This window comes from Eumetopias jubatus, unplaced genomic scaffold (genome assembly GCF_037043125.1).
Source record: "Eumetopias jubatus isolate StellerSeaLion01/CBP00866 unplaced genomic scaffold, mEumJub1_p1.0 scaffold_15, whole genome shotgun sequence".
NCBI classification, from domain to species: domain Eukaryota; kingdom Metazoa; phylum Chordata; class Mammalia; order Carnivora; family Otariidae; genus Eumetopias; species Eumetopias jubatus.
Genome location: NW_028274821.1, coordinates 75903809 through 75928027, shown reverse-complemented (window position 1 = coordinate 75928027; position 24219 = coordinate 75903809). Strand labels below are relative to the sequence as shown.

The 24219-nt window shown below is 42.0% G+C and overlaps 1 long non-coding RNA gene across 1 annotated transcript in view; it reads right to left on the bottom strand.

Annotated features, from left to right (window-relative positions):
* Positions 1 to 16327, bottom strand: part of LOC114212776 (uncharacterized) — a 52243-nt gene extending 35916 nt beyond the window's left edge. The window contains exon 1 of the long non-coding RNA XR_015766909.1: positions 16152 to 16327. This is a non-coding gene — a long non-coding RNA (uncharacterized LOC114212776). The remainder of the gene's footprint in view (positions 1 to 16151) is intronic.
* Between the last annotated feature and the right edge of the window lie 7892 nt (positions 16328 to 24219).

Sequence of the window (24219 nt, the reverse complement as noted above, 5' to 3'; positions counted from 1 at the left end):
GCTGGGGGAAGGGGTGGTAATCAGGAAGTATCTTCAATTTCCACCTCTCACTGGCAAGAAGAGTTGAATAATCACCAAACTTGGCTAACCACAAAACTGGAGGAGGAGATGTGTGGTTTAGTCCCCAAGGGGACATCTGCCAGTGTCTAGAGACATTTTTGGTCGTCTCATCTGGAAGAAGGGTGCCATTGGCATCTAGTGAGGAGATCACTAAATATTCTTTGAAAACATGGCTTTTAGTGGTTTAATGATATCCACACATATGCCTATACCATAACTTTTTTACTATTTCCTTTATTTTTTACAGTCAGAATATTTCTATTTCATGCAAATGTCAGTAACAGAGCAAAGAACACTTGAATAAACAAATCCTTGTGAACATCAGATTGTTTCTGTAAATGCTGAAACAAAATTATTTTGTGAAAGGATGTACACATTTTCTGTCTTTTTGGTACATGTTGCCAAACTGCCTTCCAGAAAGATGCCTCAATATATGCTTTCACCAGCAATGACTGAGAGCACCCAGAGTTTATTTGCAACCCTTACGCTAAAGGCTCTGTCACTACCATAGCGGTATTTCTACCTGACCCCTCCCACTCCTTTTTCCAAAGGATTTGTCTGTTTACAAACATCGGACCACTATGGATGTCTCAACCTTCCAAATTTCAATTCTCTCTTTTATGAAATTGTTGGAAGTCATCACAAGTTGAGAAAGCAATCATCTCCCTAATCGTATCCTAGAAAGGTGACTATTTTAGTTTTACTTCAAATTGCAGTGATTCATCTGAAAAGAAAAAAGACAAATTGGTAAGCATCTAAAATGCCACCGCCACCTCTAGCTTTCAAAATGGGAAAGGTAAGATCCAGAGGAAGGACAAGATGGATAGTCTCAGAGTCAGAGGAAAGGTAAAGCTGCAATCCAAACTCTTTATTCTTGGTCCAGTACTATTTCTGCTGAGTCCATCTGCCAAGAGATAATTTTAAAAAAGAAAGAAAGAAAAAGAAAAAGACACCTCAACATCTTTACAGGTAGGGCACTTGCGCTGAAAGGAACTCAACATCTTAATCTTGGTGACATACATGGTAAATGGCAGAGCTGGATTCCAGCCAGTTTGACCTGACTTGGGTAGCTGTAATGGTCATCTGTGAGACCTCTGATGATCCAGAAAGCCAGTAGCTAACATCACTTATCCATAGAAATCCTCAGGGGAGAAGAGAAGATAATGTTCTCTTTTGTATTCATATAGAGGCGGGGGAGGAGAGAAGATAATGTTCTCTTTCATATTCATATAGACTGTAATACTGTTAAATCTGCATGAATTAATTAGCAGAGTCTTTTCATAACAAAGTAATTTATGTGTGCATACAAAGGTGCTATTGTTCCAGTAGACGCAATCTACAACTGTATTGTCTTGCATGGTGGCCGCTAGCCACATGTGGTTCTGGAGCACTGGAAATGTGGCTGGTTCAAATTGAGATGCTCTATAAGTGTAAACTACAAACTCGAAGACCTGGTATGAAAACAAAAATGTAAAATATCTCATGAATAACTTTTTCCATTGATTGCATGATTGGGTTACATGCAATATATTATTAGAATTAATTTCACCTGTTGCTTTTGCTGTCTTTACTCTGGCCACTAGAAATTTAAAAAACGTCTGTGTGGCTCATGTTCTGTTTCTCTGGGATAGCCCTGGTTACACGCTACTTGCTAATTCTGTGATCAAGGCATCTTGACTATGTCACTCAGTGAGGGAGGCCCTTATGGAGGATGATCTGATTTTTGATCATCCAATCTGTAGATAACACCTAGAATCCTAGATTGTGAGTTCTGGAAGGAACTCTTGGCAGAGACTTCTAACTGTTCTGAAATATCCATTGTTCTCTTCTCTCAGAGTGAGGGAACTCCAGGTTTTATTTATTTTTTTAACTTACCAAATTTGCAAATGCTTTTTATCTTTTTTACATTTTCTCAAGTATTTTTACTTTATTTTTTTATTTTTTTAAATTTATTTATTTTTTTATTCTGTTCAGTTATACCTGGCACTGTAACAGCTAAGAATAAAAACTGTTCCCCAGTCAACTTTGCAGCTGCATGAGGCCATATGACAAAGGTTCAGCCAACAAGATATGAGTTGAAATGGTATGTGCAGGCTCCAGGTTGTATATTTAATCATTAGAAGTGGTATGTTCTTGGCTCTTTATATTTCCTCTTTCTGGAAAAACAAAACAAAAGGCTCCTGGGTTCTTGAGGATTTCTTGAGTAAAGACACTTTGCAGTACATATGTAATGCATACTCTAAGTCAGTGACTTTATATATTATTGCATCTTCAAAGGTAGAATATATGGGTTGGCAACCAAGGGTCTTGAGATCTCTACATGAGGAAAGAGGACATTTCTATCCTATTTAAATCACTGTTTCACTCAACTAATTTAGTCTTAATTAATACAGATCCTGAAGACCATTTTTCTTTAACACATCTATATCACAGGACAATTATGTATCAGAGAGGGCTAAAGGATCCAAATTCACACAGTAACTTGGCATGAGAGCTGGGTCTTGAACCCATGGCTTCTAACTGTTTACCTTTCCATACTGTGCATTGTACTCAGCTAGCTCATCTAATTACAGTCTATAAAAAAGCATTCCAGAAGATACAGTACATAAGTGAACTATTTGCTATTGTATCCAAGAGATAAGAATCTCCATTTGCTCATATAATTGTTGTTTTAAACTGCTTCCTTAAAACCTCAATGATTTGTGTAAAGTACCAGCAATACACCAGCAGCTTACTTGATTGAGCAAGAGACAGCCATAAAATAAACTTATCAATGGCATCTTGCTGGAGGCACCAAAACAAGGAAATGTAATCTTGATATCACTTGCTTCCTCCCTGCCCTTTAAAATCCAGATAAAGTGGCTCAAATCATTATTTCTATGCTCCATGGAAAAGCAAAGGCTAAAATTTCTGTAGATTTCCTGGGGAAGAGGGGGGTATGTGGGGGGGGGATTATATTCTGATGTCTCCAAGTCTGGGTTCTTGATTCTGCAAGTGCTATTTATTCTACATTGCTAAAACCCAGACAAGAAATCCAACTTTTCCTATTTCTGCACATACACACACACACACACACACACACACACACACACACACACGGCATCTTGCACAGAGCTGATAAGTATGATACACTTACTTGAAGATTTACCTAGGAGAGGGGCGCCTGGGTGGCTCAGTCGGTTAATCGTCTGCCTTTGGCTCAGGTCATGATCACAGGGTCCTGGGATCCAGCACCACATCAGGCGACCTGCTCAGTGGGGACCTGCTTCTCCCCCTCCCCCTGCCCTTCCCCCTCTTCCTGCTTGTGCTTGCTCTCTCTCTCTCTCTCAAATAAATAAAAATCTTGGGTGCCTGTGTGGCTCAGATGGTTAAGCGTCTGCCTTTGGCTCAGGTCATGATCCCAGAGTCCTGGGATCGAGTCCCACATCAGGCTCCCTGCTCCTTGGGAGCCTGCTTCTCCCTCTGCCTCTCTCTCTCTCTCTCTCTCTGTCTCTCATGAATAAATAAGTCTTTAAATAAATAAATAAATAAATAAATATCTTTAAAAACCTTAGGAGATAGGTAAAGGGTTACATATCAACAACTTCAGATTGAACATCAGACATGTCCCTTGTGAAACTTTCTCATGTCCACCCTGCCCCAAGGGGCCCCAAGGGAATTCCCATGGGATGCTTTTTCCCAGGGTCACCACTGGGCCATAGAGGCACCCCCTTCATGTGTCATAGACCAAGGGTTGGAGAACAGAGCACTGTGTCACTACAGCCCCAACCTGCCCCCTTAGCCAGCCAGCATCAACAATGGTACCCCACAGAACCTGCAGCTAATGGCTCTGGTACCCGCCCCCCCCCGGTAGTCCTCAGCCACAGACCATCTCTCTAGTCCTTCCTCCCCCACTCCTTTATATACCCAACCTCTCCTCTTCCTCACTGATAGAGAGGTAGAGACATCCCCCTAAACTCCTCTTATATTCCCAGTCTGGACAGCTTAGCCATGTTTTTGTTTTTGTTTTTGTTTTTTGCTTGAGCTCCTACCAAGCCCCTTAGACGTGATCTGCCCCGGGAAGGAAGCCTGACCCTGGGTGAGGCAGCTTTTTCTTGTGAAAGCCAATCACAGGTGATGGCTGACAGCCAAATTCTGTCACCTAGCAGGATTCCTCACTTGTGAGGAAATAGTCCTTCAGTCCTGACAGGAGATCTGGGTTGCAGGCTTATCACAGCATTCATTAGATTCTGCTGCTTGCCAAGATGCCCATCGACAGATGAATGGATAAAGAAGAAGTGGTATATATACACAATGGAATATTATGCAGCCATCAAAAGGAATGAGATCTTGCCATTTGCAACGATGTGGATGGAACTGGAGGGTGTTATGCTGAGTGAAATAAGTCAATCAGAGAAAGACATGTATCATATGACCTCACTGATATGAGGAATTCTTAATCTCAGGAAACAAACTGAGTGTTGCTAGAGTGGTGGGGGGTGGGAGGGATGGGGTGGCTGGGTGATAGACATTGGGGAGGGTATGTGCTATGGTGAGCGCTGTGAATTGTGTAAGACTGTTGAATCACAGATCTGTACTTCTGAAACAAATAATGCAACATATGTTAAGAAAAAAGAAAAAGAAGAAGATAGCAGGAGGGGAAGAATGAAGGGGAGTAAATCGGAGGGGGAGACGAACCAGGAGAGATGATGGACTCTGAAAAACAAACTGAGGGTTCTAGAGGGGAGGGGGGTGGGGGGATGGGTTAGCCTGGTGATGGGTATTAAAGAGGGCACGTTCTGCGTGGAGCACTGGGTGTTATGCACAAACAATGAATCATGGGACACTACATCAAAAAAAAAAAAAGATTCTGCTGCTTGTGCTGCTTGGATCCACTTCTTCATGGTAAGTTCTGAGGACTTCAGGATTCTAAAAGGTTTATGGGAAAACTACAACCCCTACACACTGCTGTTTGTCTGGGACTTTAAGTGATACCCATCATTCCCTGCTATGCTATGCATTTTAGATTCCCCTCACCCAAAGCTAGAACCTCTACCACTCTTGGTGGCTTAGCTAATGGCATGAATACTCTTTCTGGAAGGGTCTGAGGCCATGGCCACCATGGCCTTTCTTACTGCAACTGCTACATTTGTCCATTTACTATCTAGACGGGGTAAAGGAACACCAAGAGAATGCCAAAGTGGATCACGTGGAGACCAAACATTCCTTCTTACCTCCACTGAGCAATTCCTCCTCCTCTGAGAAATAATTATCCCTATCATGGTGACTCCGGTTCTTGCGTGATGGTCCTTTGGCACAAGGAGCCCCAAACGCCCTGGAAACAGTGTGGGATGGTTCAATGGGTCTCTCCCTGTGTTCCCTTGAAACCAAGACCCCTAAACATTCAGAATTCAGATTTGCCATAATGTGTGCATAAATTCTCCAGGCAAGGATACTCCCATGGCTACTCCTTTGGTTACTACTCCATATGTTCTTCCGCTGAAGACACAGTAACATTTAAAGGACACTGATTTAGAGTATGCATTTAGTATGATTTTGCTTTCACCCACTGAGGATTTTTACAGACATTTAATGAACTTTGCAAATAAAAATATATTTTATATTTACCATTCGTAGAGCTTTCCAGTCCTTTCTGTAGATCCAAATTTCCATCAGTTATCATTTTCCTTCAACCTAAAGAGTTTATTTTTTTTTTAACATTTCTTATAATCCAGGCCTACCACTTTTTGAAAGATATTCTTCTCACATACAGAAGTATAGGTTTATCTTCTGTTTTCTTCCAGCACTTTCCATTCTTCTGGCATGCATAGTTGCTGATGAAATATTGGATTTATATATTTGTTACCCTATACATATTTTGGCGGTTTTTAAGATTTTTCTCTTTATCACTTGTTTTTAGAAATTTAATTAGTATGTTTCTTTGTGTGATTTTCTTTGTGTTTTTCCAGCTGAAGATGTGTTAACCATCTTGGATTTCTGGATTTATATTTTTATCAACTTTATAAAATTCCTAGCCATTATTCTTCTAATGTTTACCAATATGTAGAAATTTAATACATGACAATTGTGTTTTTCAAATCCATGGCAAAAAAAATATATCCTATGAAATAAATGGTTTGGAACAACTGGCTATCTTTTTATGTTTCCTCAACCCCACTCCACTCACAGCAAATGAGTTGCTTTTATATTAACAACCTCAAGTAAAGAACAGACATATAAAATTTTTCAGTGAAAGTAAAACGATCAGTTTAGAAATTGAATATAAAATATTCAAGTTATCGCATTAGCAAAACTTGCATGTATTTATACAAAAACTACTGGCCCTCTTAAAAATCAACTATTGGCCAGCTGAGTAGGCATCCTGCGGCCATCCCCCAAATCAGATATGCCATATAATTGTGAAGTTTATGGCAACCAGGCTCAAAATATTTTTTTATCAGCTGCTCTTTGAAAGAAAAATTATGAAGATCATGTGTCATTTGAATGTTCCCTTATATTTGGCTCAGCTGCAACAAATACTCAACTAAAAGCAGTAATTTTTAAGACAAAAGAGAAATATATTTCTCTCTCATGCTTATGTTAACAGAGCAGTTTAAGGTTTCTACAGAGGCTTGAATATCATCAGATACCCAGACTCCATCCCTTTTATTGCTCTGCTATTCTCAACACTGAGCTTTCAGCTTGTGATCCAAGATCCAAACTTTTTTTCCATGTATCTATTTTATCTTAGTCAGCCAGAAGGACAAATAGGAAGGAGAAAATCACATCTCTCATTAAGACTATTTCCTGAGAAAAATGTCAACACCAATTCCATGTGTGTTCCATTGGTAAGAATTTCATAAAGCGGCCACATCCAACTTACAAGGAAGTCTAGGGAATGAGGTTTTTGTCCTGGACTACTGTTTCCAGTAACTTTTACATCCTGCATTATTGAGGGAGAAGGGGAGGAGGGATCTTAAGAGACAAGTAGCCTTTCTGCTTTTCATTCTTTCCTTCAACAAAATAGTTTGGCCACTTATATAGAAGGCACTAGGGACAGATTCTAAGATGTGGGACGAACAAACATACCATCCCAGACACGTCCCTCCCACATGAATCATCCAGTCGAGTGAATATGCAAGTTGAGTAACTAAGAACGTGTCTCTTCTATGCCCTTCCTACAGCTGATTTTCAATCACTTCTGCGTGTACTGGTATTCTCTTGGTTTAATTCCAGCAAGTCACCGATATCATTATTAAGCTCCATGAGAACTCAGCATCACATTAGGCGCTATGAGAGATTCTTTCTAATTAAACTTCAGGGATCCTTCATCTTTTGTGGTTAAGTAAACTGAGGTCCAGAGAGGAAGGGACTTACCCAAGGTCCCTCCTCCAATCTCTCTGATGGCAAGGACTCAGATGGATATCTGAGGTCACTACAGCATCTGCCAAGACTGAAATTCAAGAAGTAAAAGCTGAGCTTCCCTCAGGATTCCCCTGCTGTGTATGAGTCATAGGGAAAAACCCCTGGGGACCGCCACCAACTAAGTAATGCTGCTGCTATAAAAATGTAGCTCGCTAGGCACTTGAACTCCATTCTTAAGTAGGAACTGATGCCGCCTAAACTACTGAAGGACGTTTTGAACTGGCCTCTGTGCCCAGAAAGAAATCATGCTCGAAAGAAGGAGATGGTGCTGGATTTAAGTCCCCCACATTTACTAGCTGTGTGTCCTTGAGAACATTGCTTAGCCTCACCAAGTTACAAGTTGCCATCTCTAACTTGTGGAGCATCCTCCCTACACTGGATACTGAAGGGATCCACTGAAATGCCATGGATAATATGCCTGGAGCACCACAGCTGGTACATGATTAATATCATCTTCATTCACTTACACTTATGTCTCATCGCTTCCAGGGAGAACTTCCTCTACCAAAATTAATCTGGCTAATTTCACCACTTCAAATCCTTCGGTGGCTCCTACTCACTTCCAGAAGAAAATGAAAACCACTGGGCATGATTTGCAAGCTCTCCTCCTTTAAAAAAAAAAAAAAAAAAAAGAGGAGCTTTGGCAAATCAGAGACGGAACTAAAACATGAGTCCACTGACTCCTCTCCCAAGAACCTCTGAACAAATAGCTGTAATAGTTATTTACAAATAGTTATTGAACAAATAATTATAGTAAGATGGAGGGAGCTCTACAAGAGAGACAGGGTTAGGAGGAAGCTCATTGATCATAATGATGCTTATGTCTTCTCAGCCATTCTCTACAGGGAGCGGGATCCGTCCTAAAAGATTAATGGACATCATTGCTCAATAGCAGAGTTGTGGATGGTTTTTAATTATTTGTTATCAGTTTGAATATTTTCCAATTTTTCAACAGCAGAACATTTTTTTAGCCTGTGTAATAAAGGTGAAATGATAATGACGGTAGTATGTTGTGCCTAGCTAAAGATTAGGCAGGTGAAGGAAGTGATGAAGGGAAATTTTGTGAGTGACGCCAGACACTAGAAGACTTAATGACAAGACGACCTTAGTGACCCTTGGAGATCATAAGCAAGTATATGTCACACAGAGGATCACTGGCAGTTTATTTTGTCTCAAGTCTCAAGGTCATTTTTCTGTTTCTGAGAAGCTATGGCTCTATCTTGAGGCAGGGCTTGCGGTTAAAGGGCATTCCCCAGCTAACAAGTAGATTCATTAAGTAGCTAACAAGAGATTAATATCTAAAATCTATTAGAAAATCATGCAAATCAACAAGAAACAGACAGCTGCCCCAACAGAAATATGGCAACAGGATGTGAACAGTCAATTTCAAAAGGGGAAGCCTCAAAAGCTCAGAAACTGATTTAAAAAAAAAAAAGGTATTCAAAATCATCAGCAATGAAAGAAACACAAATGACATTTTGGACCCAGGAAAAATGATAAACACTTCACACTAGCAACAACTATAAAACTGTGTTTTAAAAATTTTGTTGGCACAAGAGGTGGAGAAATTGGAATCCTATACACTATTGGTGGGAATATAAGGTGGTGCAGCTGCTGTGGAAAACAGTATGGAAGTTCCTCAAAGCATTGAAAATAGAATTACCATATGATCCAGCAATTCCACTTCTGGGAAGGGACTTACCCAAGGTCCCTCCTCCAATCTCTTTGTTGGCAAGGACTCAAAGAACTTGGCAAACCCAAAAGAATTTAAATCAAGATCTCAAAGAAATATCTCCACTCCCGTGTTCACAGCAGCATTATTCACAACATCTGAGAGGTAGAAACAATCTAAATGTCCACTGATGGATGAATGGATAAAAAAAAGTAGTGTGTGTGTGTGTGTGTGTGTGTGTGTGTGTGTGTGTACACAATGGAATATTATTCAGCCTTAAAAAGAAAGAGATCCTGCCATATGCAAGAACACAGATTAATTTGGAGAATATTACGCTAAGTGAAATAAACTAGTCACAGAAGGATAAATACTGCATGATTCTACTTATATGAGATATCAAAAATAGTCAAACTCATACCAAGGCAGAGAATAGGATGATGGTTGCCAGAGGTTGGGAGGGGGGAAATGGGAAATCAAGTTTCAGTTATGCAAGATGAGTAAGTCCTAGAGATCTATAAAACACAGTGCCTATGGTTAACAATACTATATTGTGCACTTAGAGAATCTGTCTCATTTCACTGTAAGTGTTGTTATAAAATAGTAGTAGGAATAACCCAAAGAGGTACGAGAACACTTTTGGAGTAAAAAAAAAAAAAAAGAAAAGAAAAAGAAAAAGAAAAAAACTGGATTTGCAGGAATATGAAAATACTGATGTCCCAGTGATGGGCCATCCTGGAGGGCAAAGTATCAATATTTCACCCCATTACATATACACATACCCAGCAATCTCTCTCCAGGGTATAAAGCACAAGAAATTCTCACACAGCTTCATCAGAGAACATGCCCGGGGATGTTTATTGCTGGGGTTTTTTTGGGGGGGAGGGGAGCAAGAAAGAGGAAGGAATGGAAAATGATTTTGATGTCCTTCCCTGGGGCAATAGGTAGGTAAAAGTGGGTGACTATATGCCATAAAATACCACAAAGTATCAGGCAGGAGTTCAAAGGAATGGCTTAGATTATTGCCATAGCAACATAGATAGATCTTAAAAACATTGTCCTTAACTAACTGGAATTAAAATTTTAAAAAATTGGGGCACCTGGGTGGCTCAGTTGTTAAGCGTCTGCCTTCGGCTCAGGTCATGATCCCAGGGTCCTGGGATCGAGCCCCTCATCGGACTCCCTGTTTGGCAGGAGGCCTGCTGCTCCCTCTCCCAATCCCCTTGCTTGCGTTCCCTCTCTCGCTGTGTCTCTCTGTCAAACAAATAAATAAAATCTTTAAAAAATTTTTTAAATAAATAAAATAAAATAAAAACATTGCCCTTGATGGGGAAAAAAAAAAAAGGAAAACCAGAAAGGATACATTTATGGAGATTCAAAATATGTGCATATATCTTAAGAGACCGCATAGGAAGAGAGGGTCATAAACTTTAATGGCATCTCTTTGGCCTCCCCTCTTCTCACACTCCCTGTGTGTCTCTACTTTCTAAGCCAACAATATTGAATGCTCATCGTTCCACAAACTCAGCGTGCTATTTCACTACTGGCTTAGCCTTTGTACAAGCTGTTCCTTCCCCCAACCTTCCCCTGTAGTTCACTGGGGGATGGGCACACTGAATCACACTATTGAATCATTAGAACTCAGAGCTTGCTACTTGGTGCGTGTATAGCTAGCTGCTCAGTAAACAGGACTGACTTGAACTCAGTTTGGACACCCTCATCAGGCCTGCCCTGCATCTCAAACCCCCTCCATCCCTTCCCAGGCTTTTTGTGTAATAGCTCCAGGTTGTTGAGTACCTTCTCAATCCCAACACCATACTGCTATCTGGAAGGCACACAATTGAAGGTCATGATTCTGGGAGCTCAGTGTGGGAAGAGGACTGGAGTATAAAAGTTCCGTATGTTGACTTTCATTTCATCCCCCACCCATTTTCTATAAGGTACCCCTTCTTCCAACTGCACCTGGTACCCACTTGTCCAGAGTCCCCCTGATTGGCTTCCTTCAAAAGTAAACCTCCCACTATGGGCCAGGACATAGGAGCATATGCTGGCTGATATGGTTGGTGGAGGTGATGTAGAGGCCCCTTTGCTTTTACAGATTTTCAACCACTTTTCCTGTTTTAAGGCTCAACTTCACTCTATTTGGAAGTCCCAGAATCCAGAATCTTTTGGGGGCTCTAAAGTGTAAATCTCTTTGTTCTTCTGCATTTGCCAGCTTACGAATCAGGCTTCTTGGGCCTGCTAGAATCAACTGGGATCAGTTGTCCATCTGCTTTCCAGCTCCCAGTGTCTTTACCATTCCTTCTTCTTTTCTTTTTGTCTTTGAGAGTTGATGCCATACATTATGCTAAAAGCCCAGTCACTGTCATTTTATTGGTGTTTCAGGTGAGAATAGGGATAAATGAGTATGTTCAATCTATCATCATTAACCCAAAGCTGCCCATTTTTATATAATTTAAATGGTTAAGAAAAGTCTTGCTTGGTTTGAGACAAAATGGGAGAATTGGCAAGATTCACCTCCTGTTCTTATCTTGACACAACAAATCTTAAGATGTTAGAGAAAACCTTGATTTCCCCCTTTGACTCCTCTCTTCTCCAAGATAAAGACAAGACTCCCCCGTCTAGTATTCATTAACATCATTTTATTTGTGAGCAATGGAAACTATATCCAGCAAACACACACAAAAAAAGGTTGAGGGTAGATGGGTGCATTGGAAGAAAGAATACAGAGATAGCTCACTTGTCTACTCCTAGGTGGGTGGTTTTTAATGTATGCTCCCAGGCCAGCAGCATCAGGATGCCTTGGAACTTTCTGAAAAGCAAATTCTCAAGCCCCACCCTAGACCTACTGGATCAGAAATTCTGGGGACAAGACCCAGGAAGTCCTATTCTAACAAGGAGAGTCTGATACACACTCAAGTTTGGGGACAACTGCCCTAGAATCAGCTATGGCCAAGGACACAGAGGGATAAAGAACAAATCTGACTGTGTTGCAGTCCACTATATTACCTGAGAAAGAATGTATTATAAACTGAAGACCTGCTCAATTGATATCACACTCCAAACTCCCACTAGTTAATAGTACTCCTATGGAAGAGACAGCTAACCTTAAATTGGTCTGTGTTAAAGATGGCTCCCCTCCATTCATGCTTTAGTCTCGTGGTTTTACTAGCTCTAGCTATATCCTGTACATGAGCATCTATTCCAAACACTTGACCCAGATCTTCACCATCCTCTCCATTGGCTATCCTTGGTGCTACTCATAATTACAGGCCGGAAGGTATGGCTGGTAGCCTTTCAAAGAACTTTGCTCTCAGGAGCTGAAGCTTAGGTTTTTTGCCAAGAGGTAATCTACAAGACAGCGAATCTCTCACCTCTGGTTTGACTTCATTCCAGCCTTAGAAAATACAGAGGGGGATGGACCCCAGGGGGAAAAAAATCTGACATTGATATCTGAGTTACTGTGATTTAGAAAAGTTTCTGAGACATTTCAAGAGAATAGTTGAAAAGTCCTAAATAAAATATAATCTGTTTCTCCCCCGCATAGGGCATTGCTTCTCACCCTTAACCCAAAGTGTTCAGATTGCTACTAAGATTCTACAATACCAAAGATCCAAATACTGAAATGAGAATAATGGTCTCACTACTGTCCCCAGCAGTGTGCAAAGCTATTACATGTATCATGTCAATTCACTTAAGATGTACAACTTTTCCGAGTTTTAACCTCCTTTTAAATATAAAGAAACTAGGGCTTGGAAAGAATAAACAGTTGACCAATGCCACACAGCTAGTAAATCAGGATTAAACCCTTATCTATCCTGCAATATCTATGATCTTAACCAGCCGCCACACTGGCTAGGTTTCAAATAAACCAGCTCCCAGTTCAGACAGAACTCGGTCACTCCAGAAGCTATTCTGAATTTTGGGGTGCCCAGAACATACCCTTAATCTCCCACCCAACAATCTTGCCTACCTAACACATTACTGCATGTCCTTTGAGACCCCGCATGGGGTCGCCTCCTCTGTGAAGTCTTTCCCACCACACCCCAACTCTGAAGCAGTCACTTATTTTATTCTGCTGTTATTTAGTTACCTGTCTGCCTCTCCCACAAAACTGTGAGCTCTAAGAAGGCAGGACTGACCTCATGGCTTGCCTTGCTAGCACCTAGGACAGGGCTAAACACTTAGGATGTAGTTAGGAGTTGTTGCTTCAAAAAAGAAAGAATGGATGGATGGGCGGGTGGTGGCTGGGTTTCAAAGGAAAGTGATAGCAGCAAATATATGACTTGGTATCAATAGCTCAAGTGTTAATTAGGGCAAAACCAAAGTTATTTGTCTGCAAACACTGGTGCCTAAGCCCAGTGAATCTTGCCCTTGCTGTGTCTTTTTCATGTCTACCAATTCCGCCGTAGCCCATCTTCCCCTTCCCTTCTTCTCCTCTCCCCCACCCTCTCTCTCTTTCTCTCCCTCTTCCCTTTAAATGCCTGTAGTACAGAACGGAAACCATACATGTAATATTTTCACTTGTTGTAATATATGATTCAGATATAAATAATGTTCCCCATTCTTAATTTCAAAATCCAGTGGATGGAACATTTTTGTAATGTCTAAAAATAAGGTCCAAAACACAAACGCCCACAATTCTCTCCCTCAAATTAAGAGCATACACTAAATTGATTCTTTCTTTCTTTCCTTTTTTTTTTGGTGAGTCAGTGACTATCAGTAGGAAAAAAGTTATCCAATGCTGTTCAATAGTAGGAATTTACATGATTTTGGTACCTATGAATTATTAGCAATGAGTTAATCATGTACATATGATAATCAATCATAGATATAATATATAAATCATTAATTATATATTTATACGTATAATGTATTGTGATATATAATTGATACAAGTATATTTTTATATAATATGTATTCTCCATCTTCTTACTTCCATTTATAGGGAGACAACTGAGACTCAGAGAGGTTAAGTGACTGTCGAAATATTACCCAGTAAGGGAGAGGAGGGGTGGGATTCCTTCCAACCCAATGCCCGTGCTTTCTCACTGGACTAAACATTCTTTCACGTGCAGTCAAAGAGACGGTATTGCTAAAAGATAGGAAGAGGAAATGCCCCCCAGCGAAAAACAAAAACCTAGGATTACGGAACACTTTGTTCAAGGAGAATAGCAAATCCTTGGCCAGGGTTTTGTAAGAACGGGTGTAGCGCTCGCTTGCTGACACTTCCTATGATTCAGCTCTGCCGTCTTACTCGGCTTTTTGCGAAATTAAACCACATTTTAGAAAAGGAAACAATATCGGACTGATAATAATTTCTGTTTAAAATCTGATAATTTAAAACAAAGGTGAAAACCAATGGAATGACATAGATTTTTATCTCACCTTCTAGTCACAGAAATGTTGAGTGTGAAAAACATTGAATTCCAAATTCCAGAAACAAAACTTTCTTTGCTGGTTCTGGAGGTTTCTCATGCTGTTTCACAACCTACATGCCCCACACCCCCACTCTCACGGCGTCTGCTTCCTCTTCCTCCCTCAACCCATGCGGCGAACCCGAAGGCATGCTACAGGAAGGGGCTTGGTGGAGAGGAGCCCAGGAATCCTGCCTTGCATGGGGCACTCCTGAAAATCTCCAGAGGCCACCTTCCTGTGATTCTCTCAGGCTGCTCTGGGCTGAGCAAGCAAGGAAGAAACCAGGCAGGATGTTAGCCCCGCTTGGGTTCTGAGAATTGCTACTTGGCCATAGTTTTCTCTGGTTTGAACCAAAGCAGCAGGAAAGGTAGAAAGTGTTAGAGAAGAAAGTGCTCTCGGGGGAGCCATCAGAGTGAAAGCAGGTGGGGTCTGCGGGAGACCTCGGCTCTGTCCAAGGCCAAGTTGGCTGAAGCTGCCAGGCCTCCCTCTGGCTCAGAACATAAATCCTGCTGGTTCTTCCTCCAGAGCTCTGCAATGCACCCCTTTCTTCCTCGTAGGTTCTCATCAGTTCATGGCATTTTATTCCCCTACCTGTGTACTCCTTTCAAACGAGCCCTTAAACCACAGCCAGAAAAACCAGCTTGACCAAAACACCACCTCCACCACCATTGAGAAACTGTCAATGGTCTTCCAAACAAGAAAAGAGTACACACTCCTTGGCCTGGCACTTAAGGCTCTTCATAATCTGGGCTCAGCTTCTTCTTCCAGCACCATCTCCCAGGGCTCCCCCACCTAAGGCTTCTGCTCCTATCAGACCACTCACTCAACATGCATGCATTCACTCAATTCACTAAGTATCTGCCGAATGCCCACTTTGAGCCAGGCGTTAGGAACACAGTGGGTGAATAAGCAGACACACACTCTTTGTACCAGAGCAGACAGACAAATGACAAATTGTGAACTCCTGATTCAACTTGATAGACTGACCACAGCATTTACATATTTTCCTTCCCCACTATGAAATGAAAAAAAAAAAAGAAAACAAAAAAACAAGTGTAAGATATAAGTGGACAACAAATTATAATGAAATTTTGGAAGACAGAATATAGACAGATGAGCAATGATCAACTTAGCAGAATGGAGAGAACTTCAACATAAAGGCCTAGAGACATGTATGCTGACCAAATTCCATCATGCACCTTGCTGAACGCCTGCAAGGCAAGGTTCTCAGAGACGTGAGTCTCCACAGAAACAAGGGGTAAGAGGTGAGGCTGCCTATCTGGACACAGGAAGAGTAAGGCCCTTGGATTGTCCCCTTGGTCCCACAGAGCCTGATGGCCACCCTGCAGGTAGAAGACAGAAGAGCCAGTGTCTGGAGAAATTGTCAGAAGAAGCTCCAGACTCACGTACATCAAGCACAGAGCAGAACATAGATGAGGCATGGGACTGAAAATGATCCCACCGAGGGGCGTCACCATGACATTTCAGGACTGCCCTGATAAAAAGATGATCCTAAAAGTTCCTAGATGTGGGGCCAGGAGAGAGAAGAAGATCACATGCACACACATACAAAGAAACAGAACTGCAATCAGGCACCTACCGGAGCTTCTAGGAGCTGGGAAATAACTGGAGAAAGGCTCCCAAGTCCTGGGAAAATTTTTAATCTCAAATCCATGACTTCACGACACTACGAACAAACAGGGGGTGCATATAGACATTTTCAGACCTAGGAAGACTCAGAAAATTTGCCAGCCATACACACTCTCCTTTTTGGGAAGTTACTTGAGAATGTCCTCTAGCTAAGCAAAGGAATAAAACCAGAAAGAGGAAGTTGCAGGGACCCAAGAAGTAAGGGGTCCAAAACAGGAAAGCAGTGAAGGGGAATTCCAGGATGCTAGCAGGCAGGACATACACAGAACAAGCAATACAGACAGCCTCGGGGTGGAGGGCTCCAGGACAGGAGATGCAGGGGAATGAAAATAGCACACATTAATATCTGAAATATTTTATCATTGAGAACCGGGGTCATCAAACTCCCGCCCTTGGACAAAATCCTGCTTTGCCCCTTGCTTTCCTCATTAAGATTTTATTGGAACATGGCCACACCCATTCATTTAAGTCCTGTCAGTAGCTCTGTTACACAGTGTCCTTGACTGAGTTCCCTCTGCAACAGCTGAGCTGAGTAATTGCAACAGACTGTCTAGACTGAAAAATATAAAATTTTTACTGTGTGATCCTTTGCAGAAAGATTTTTGTCAGCCCCTGTTTAAAAGGGGGAAAAAATTACTGATCTGATAGAATGGATAAAAAAAAAGATAAGACTAGGTATAGAAAGAAAAAAAAAACCCACAAAAATTGGGAGTAAAGAGGCCATTGCAAACTCAGAAAATACAAAGTTGTACAAGAAAAGAAATGATCCCAGGATGCTACCTGGATTCTGCAGTGAATAATATTTGCATGATCGTAAAAACATACACACTGATTCTGATTCATCTAAAAATTATGATACAAGTTTAAGGGAAAAGGAGAAGAGAAATGAGATGTACAAAAGACCTAAATTGTCATCTACTATAGCAGGAAGTCAACAGAAGTCTGATATTCATAAATCAAGAGATTAACAATATAAGCATATTTGCTGAAAATACAGAGGCATATGCCATAAGAAATAATGAAAGAATAAAAGTAGTTTGTCTGATGAACAGGACCAAATGTGGTAGGGATTGGTAAGCAGGGCACTGCTGTTTTCACCATAAATGTCCCAAAACCTTTTTTTAAAACTGTGTATGCATATTATTTGAAGAAGTAACAATTTTTCAAAAATACACTATCTCAAAAATTACAAAAGACAGTATAGGTTGAAAGTGAGCCAGCTAGCCAGCTAGCCAATTTAGGTGAAAGGACTTCCCAGACAGAAGGACTAGCATGTGCAAAGGGCCAGGGGTAATATCAAGTATGATGATTTAAAGAACTGGAACTGGATGGGACTGGCTGAAGGGGAGAGTGTGGATATGGAAGGGTTAAGAACCAAACTAGCAAAGACAGCAAGAAAGAGACCACTATGTCACCATGAAGCATCTCAAAGGCATTGCTCAATCACTGGCTGATAATATCATCAATGAATTCACAAGACTGTGACCAATATTTGGAGCACATTTCTTCCTTTCAAAAGGAAGATTTTTGCATAAGAAACAGACTCAAATCCATGACCTAACAAAAGAAGTTACTGTACAATCAGAAAGTTGAGCCAGATGGTATCTGTTTCCTTCAAGACACCATGTCAAATTCTTCTAAAAGCATTGAGGGGACCTCCCCATGTCCCTGCCGGCTTTGGAAATGACCTGCCTTTCTCAAGTACACTCTTGCTCCCACACCTGCCTACTCCATCCCCTTAATCATTGTTAGAATTCTGGATGCAGAATTCCCTTCAATATCTTCTTGAGCTCCCACTTGCCATTCTTGCACCAAATCCAAAATCTTGATCTTTGCTATCACTTGACTGACTACCTAAGTGCCCTGTTCACCACTGCCTTATCAGTCTGTCCCAGATGTCTCAAAACAGACTTGGATCTTTCAAGGAAGGACCCAAGAGATGCTCTCTCCCTACCTTCCTGAGGAAAATGGACCCCAGGGAAAGAAATGATTTTCCCCAACATCAGGCAGCAAATTGAAGGCAGAATCAGGATCACAATGAGGATTGCATCACTTTTGGTTTGTGAGGGCCTCCCTTTAAGACTTCGGGAAGACAGTATGGAGGTTCCTCAAAAAGTTAAAAATAAAGCTACCCTACGACCCAGCAATTGCACTACTGGGTATTTACCCAAAGGATACAAACATAGTGATTCGAAGGGGCACATGCACCCCAATGTTTATAGCAACAATGACCACAATAGCCAAACTATAGAAAGAGCCCAGATGTCCATTGACAGATGAATGGGTAAAGAAGATGTGGTATATATATATATATATATACACACACAGTGGAATACTACTCGGCCATCAAAATGAATGAAATCTTGCCATGTGCAATGACGTGGATGGAACTAGAGGGTATTATGCTAAGCAAAATAAGTCAGTCAGAGAAAGACAGATATCATAGGATTTCACTCATATGCGGAATTTAAGAAACAAAACCAATGAACATGGGGGAAGGGAGGGAAAAGTAAAATAAGTTCAGAACAGAAAGGGAGATAAACCATAAGAGACCCTTAATTCTAGGGAACAAACTGAGGGCTACTGGAGGGGAGGGGGGTAGGGGGATGGGCTAACTGGGTGATGGGCATTAAGGAGGGCACTTAATGGAATGAGCACTGGGTATTATATGCAACTGATGAATCACTAAATTCCACCACTGAAACTAATAACACACTACATGTTAATTAAATTGAATATAAGTTTTGGGGTGCCTGGGTGGCTCAGTTGGTTAAGCGACTGCCTTCGGCTCAGGTCATGATCCCGGAGTCCTGAGATCGAATCCCACATCAGGCTCCCAGCTCAGCGGGGAGTCTGCTTCTCCCTCTGACCCTCTCCCCTCTCACGCTGTTTCTCTCTCTCTTTCTCAAATAAATAAATAAAATCTTTAAAAAAAATAAAAATAAACTGAATATAAGTTTTAAATAAAAAACTTCAGGGAAAAAGAGTTCCTACACACCAGTAGGCAAGAGCCTGAGATTGGGAAATTCTCAAAGATGAATTTCCTCTTTGTCCCCCTCTATAACAGAGAATTTTTCCTCTATTACATAAATAGCAATTAATATTTGGGGAAATACGTTCTAGTTATATTTTACAATTCATGCACTTCAGTTAAGGTGTACCCAGATGTAATTATTTTTGTGAAATAGCAGTTAAGACTCTGCATATTAACTCCTTCTTCCTTTAGAAGTAGCAGGAAGCCTCCATGTTATTGTTGCTAACATTTTCTTGTAGGAATTCTTAAGAATTAATTACAAATTATCTTTATTGTGCTGGGATGAGGCAGCACTGAATTAACAATGTGTCTTAAACATTAATTTAGTCAGTGACTCTCAGTCATTTTGGTTTCAAAGCTCCTTAGCCTTTTAGAAATTGAGGACCCCAAAATTTGTGTTTGTATGTGTTTATCAATAAATATTATTCGAAATAAAAACTGAGAAACTTGACTTATTCATTCATTTAAAAATATCAATAATAAATTACGTGTTGACATAAATGATATTTTTGTTTTTAAAAAACACTATACTTTTTTTTTTAAGATTTTTATTTATTTCATAGAGAGAGACCACAAGAGAGGGAACACAAGCAGGGGGAGCGGGAGAGGGAGAAGCAGGCTTCCCGCAGAGCAGGGAGGAGGGGCAGAGGGAGAAGCATATTACCCGCAGAGCAGGGAGCCCGATGCTGGGCTCGATCCCAGGACCCTGGGATCATGACCTGAGCTGAAGGCAGATGCTTAATGACTGAGCCACCCAGGCGCCCCAAAAAACACTATGCTTTCAAAAAATAGAAGAGTGGCATTGGTTTTACGTTTTTGCAAATCTCTTTCATGCCTGGCTTAGTAAGAAACAGCTAGAAAATTACATCTGCTTCTTCATTCGGTCTTTTGCAGGTATCCCACATCATGTAGCCCCTGGAAAACGCCACTTATACTCATAAGTGAATGAACTTGAAAAAGGCCAAAAACATCTTGGTATTGTTGCGAAAATAGCTTTGACCTCATTTCATGGACACCCTAAAAAGGTACCAGGGATCCTCAGGGGTCCCTGGACCACATTTTTAGAACTGCTGGTTTAGGGGTGCCTGGGTGGCTTAGTCGGTTAAGCATCTGCCTTCGGCTCAGATCATGATCCCAGGGTCCTGGGATTGAACCCCAAGTCAGGCTCCCTGCTCGGCTGGGAGCCTGCTTCTCCCTCTCCCTCTGCCTGCCGCTCTGCCTACTTGTGCTTTCTCTCTGTGTCAAATAAATAAATAAAATCTTAAAAAAAAAAACTGCTGGTTTAATTAAAATAAAAAAAACAAAATGTATTTATTCAAACATTTGTGTTTTCACCCACATGACAGGTTTCACTAAATCTTCCCAACCAAATAGGGAGGAGATATGTTTCTATCCTACTACACATAAGAAGGTGTTTGTTAGTAAAGATGTTGGTGAATTTGTTTTTAAACATTTGGATGCACAAGCCATGATTCAGGGTCTGTGGGACTCTGGGTGGACACCCAATGACCAAAGTGATGTCACTCAAAGGTGATGGACTTGTGGGCAATTCATTTGGATCCATTTCATTCATTCATTCAATAGCTCATCCCAATTCTGTGTCATCTGCGTGAAGTGTAGATTCCTATTTCAGAAAGCAGGGTTTCTTATTTTGGTGCCTCCTGTTCTCTTGTTTGTGCCAATTTTGAGGGGAAGGCAATGCCCTATACCTGGCATCTGCTGAGCAAAATAATAATCCTAACAACAGTCGCTGAACAAATATCAATGTGCACTTCGCTGAGTGCCAGAGTCGAGGGCGAAGAGCACTACGGCAAGAAGGGATATGTATGGTATCGGGACTGAGGTTGTGCACTGAAACGGAACTGGTTGCCAATCCCGTTCTGTCACTCACCGTGACTTGGGCAAGTCAGAGGACTCTGTGAGCCTCAGTATCTCTGTCGGTAAAATGGGGATGACAGTTCCCACGGTGACTGGGAAGTTCCTATGGGGTGACACATGGAGAGTACCTACTGCTGAGCCTGATGCCCAGCGAGGGCTCCATAAATGAGAGCTGAGGTGATGTGGATGGTGGGAAGGAGGATGCAGCAACAGCCCGATGTTGGCACAGCCGGTTGACTCAAGGACCCCCAGAGGGGCTTCAATGCAGAAGCCCCAGCCTCCCTTCCCTTCCATTTTCTAGCTGCAAGAGCCATCTTACAGATCCTCAATTATGCCAGGCTCCTACTGCCTCAAGCATTTTCCTGAACGCTACTGCCTCTGCCTGGGAGCACCCGAGGCCCTCCACCCTCAGTTCCACAGTCTGCCATGTGTGTTCCACAGCAAAGCTCTCCAGGTTTTCCAGAGAATCCGTAAGCACCCAGAAAGCTTTTTCTTGACACTCCTACCCAGTCTCCTCAAGGACACAGTCCACCCTGAATGATCTGCTTGATATCAGCTAACCCGTTTACCCAGAAAATGTGCACGAGAGCCCCTCTTCCCAGACAGCCCCCCAATGGTTCGGGTCTGGTTTCCCTACCCCCCCCCCCCCCGCCGTTTTTCTTCTGTAAATCTTGTTTGGGACCTCTGTTAATTAAAATGACTGATCTCTTGTGCCTACAAATAAAGACCGTGCTGATATTTCGCCAAGTTTCTCCTCCACATAATTCCTGGACATTACTCTGAAGGTGATGAGCCATAGTGAGTCTCCGTGATTTGGCCCAGTTCCCATGGGTCACAGAGCAAATGGTAAGCCCTCCTCCTCTCTCCCACCCAACAGCAAGCTAACAATTAGCACCCTGCAATCCACTTTTGTTCTCAAGACTTCTGTTTTAGTTCATGGAAGACTCCTGGCTTTATTCCAGCATGTTGAGAATTAGCATGGAAAGGGAACAGGTGAACAGTAGCACATTTAGACCACAGCCATCCTTTCAAAAATAAAACAGCTCCTGTTAAATTGATGAAACCACAAGAGAGAGAACTGAATCTCCACAGTGGCTCCCACAGTGACTTTCTCATCGCTGCCTCACACTTTCCCCCTCAGATTGTCCAGCCCTGTCCTGCTAGATTGCGTTTTTAAACACAGCGCTAGGGGTGCCTGGGCGGCTCAGTCAGTTAAACATCCAGCTCTTGGTTTCGGCTCAGGTCGTGATCTCAGCCTCGAGAGATTGAGCCCCGCATCAGGTTCTGCACTTGGTGGCAGTCTGCTTGAGATTCTCTCCCTCTCCCTCTGGCCCTCCCCCTGCTTGCTCATGCTCTCTCTCTCTCTAAAATAAATAAATAAATCATTAAAAAACCTGCAGCTCTAATCTTACCCTTCTTCTCAAAAATGTCTGATGTCCCATCACTGCCCAGAGCCTAAAATCTCAACTCCTTACCTTGATAATCTGCATCCTTCTTCTGGCTGCATTCCACTTCACCAAGTTTCTCTTTCTCTATGACTCCACCTCCTACCTACGAATGCCAGGTGGCCCAATGCAAGACTGTCTTGATGAAGGGAGCAATGCACTGATATACATTCAAGCACAAGTTTCTTATTTCGTTGGTACACAGCCCAGCTAGTTTGAATAACATTGCCTAGTACGGTTGTCTTTCCCTGGAATGCCTTCCACCATCAAAGGTAAGATCTATCTCTCCTTTAAAGCCCTACTCACATGCTGCCACCTCCAGGAAGTCTTCCCTATTCATCTCCACTGAAAGCAGTCCGTCACTGGCACTCGCTCTTGCACTACTTACTATCATGTCTTATATTAACATTCTATATACCCATACCCTACCTCCTCCAGTAGGCTACCTGGTGGCAGGGCCATGTCTTATATGCCTCTATTTCTGTCTCCCTCTCCTCCATAATCTGTACAGGTCCTGGCATATAGTAAGTGTCAATTAATGGCCTTAGGCAAATTAAAAAATAAAGAGATCGGATCTGATCACGACACTCTCCTGCCTACCCTCCATCAATGGCTTCCACTCAGATTAAATCCAGACTCCCTGGAAGCTGCTATAAAGCCAGGTACAATTGCCTCTGTTCACTCTTTCAGCCTCATCTGGTACCACCTCTGTTCTGCGCCTACATATATATCTCTCCCCCATATGTCTCTTGAACACATAAAATTCTTGCTGGCCTTGGGGCCTTCACACATGCTCTTCCTTCTTTCTAAACCCTGCTTCCTCCCATTAATTTTCTAGTCCCATAATTTCTGACATTTCAGGTTTCAACCTAAAAGCCACATCCTCAAAAAGACCCTCTTGAGTGTATTTTAGTCGGGGGCATGGCAGGAAACAAATGTCACCTACCAAGGGGGCTACTATTTTAATAGAGAGCCTACCTACGAAGGTACGGCCAGGGTTGAGGGGCACCAGTGAGAGATAGCCCAGTCTGCCATGGCCAGCACCAGCAGATGCCTGAAGCACAAGGGGAGGGAACATGTATTGGAACCTGGAGACAGTAGGTGCAAGAAGAAGGCCACCTGACTTCACTAGAGGGTAACAACTGAACAGTAAGATCTGTAGAAGGAAACACCCCAGCCTCCTGTTTCTCCCACTGCCCCAACGGCCAACCCCCTACTGGGAGCAGAGGAGCCCCTGAAGGCAGCGCAGCCAGGCCAGCCTCCCAGGAGGGTGGAGACGGATGACGAGAAGGATGACAGAAGCTACCCAGCACACCCTCCATTCTCAGGTAGACCCTCCTGTTATCCCACCTCCTAGCAACCTGCTCTTTTTCTTCTTAGTATTCAATAAAATGTTCACTCTTGTATCTTTTTGCTCACTGTCAATAAGCACCTTCAAATTGTAAGTACCATGGCTGTGAAGGCATGAGTCTTGTTTGATGTGCTCAGTGCAGCATCCCCAGAACCTATCCTATCGTCAATGCTGGATAAATACTTGCTAATGAACACACGAACATGTAGATCAGTCAGACACAGTAACACATGTAATTATACACGTACACATCTCGGTTTCAAAGGGAGAAACCTCCTCTACAGAATTAAGAAATGCCAGGAAATTTCAC